Source organism: Octopus bimaculoides, chromosome 7, assembly GCF_001194135.2.
Source record: "Octopus bimaculoides isolate UCB-OBI-ISO-001 chromosome 7, ASM119413v2, whole genome shotgun sequence".
NCBI classification, from domain to species: domain Eukaryota; kingdom Metazoa; phylum Mollusca; class Cephalopoda; order Octopoda; family Octopodidae; genus Octopus; species Octopus bimaculoides.
Genome location: NC_068987.1, coordinates 4,148,902 through 4,150,117, shown reverse-complemented (window position 1 = coordinate 4,150,117; position 1,216 = coordinate 4,148,902).

Here is a 1,216-nt window from a genome sequence, read left to right as displayed (position 1 = left end):
ATATATACATGCATGCATACGTACATGCATACATACATACGTAGACGTATATGTATTTGCAGAGAGGAAGAGGAGGAGAGAGAGTGGACAGAGAGAGGAGAGAATGAGTGAGTGAGGGAGAGAGAGAGAGAGAGTAAATTATTAAGAAAACCTGATTACGATTGGTGAAAAACATTTAGCTGTGAAGATGAAGTCATTTGTGTCGAATTTCTAATTCTTCAACTTATTATTCTGAGAAGCATATTGAAAATGTTGATGGCGGTGGCAGTGGTGGGCGAGGTTGTAACCTTGATTGCTGCTGCTGCTGTGCTTGTTGTTGTTGTTGTTTTAGCCTATATAAATCCTAATTGAGAAGACCTCATGAATAAAGCCCTCCTAATATCGAAGAGATTGTTGTTGCTGCTGTTGTTTATAGCCTTAGATCATCCCTAATCGAAGAGACCAATAAAGCAGTGAACCTGTGATTAAAAGCATTCCAATGGAATTTGAAACTACATTGTATGGCATTTGATTTTCTTACTAAAACCAACAGCGCGTGGGTTGAGGAAGATTTTATTGCTATTTCTAGTAGGACCAGCAACCACATCGAGGAATTTATCATTGGCTGGTCTGTAATATTGATTCAGAGAATACTGGTGACCGCCATTATCGCCTCTTTCACCTCCTCCTCCTCCTCCTTCTTCCACCGTTCTCTCCCACTCTTCCTCCCACTCCACCTCACTTTATCGTCTCATGATATGTCAAGCTGTTCCAGACACTCGCTTTCATACAACTTTTCCAGCCTTTTTCTTTCGTTCCGTATACATCAAATATTCTCTATCTCTCTCTTTCTCTCTGTCTCTTTATCTGATTCTCTCTCATTCTCTCTCTCTCTCTCTCATTTTTTCTTATCCATTCATTTTCTTGAATTTTCTTCGTCTTTTTTCTCTCTTCCTCCTACCTCCATCATTTTCTTCGCAGATTTCTATGTTTTTATTTCCATCCACAAACTTTCATTCTTTCTCTTACCATATCTGTCTGTTTATCTATCTACACACACGCATATACATCCATACATATGTACACACACACACACACACACACACACACACACACACACACACACACACACACTCACATATATGTATGTATGTATACACACACATATATATAAATATATATGAATGAGAAGAAGAAGGAAATGGAGAAATTGACATGCAGACATCAGTTTATTTAA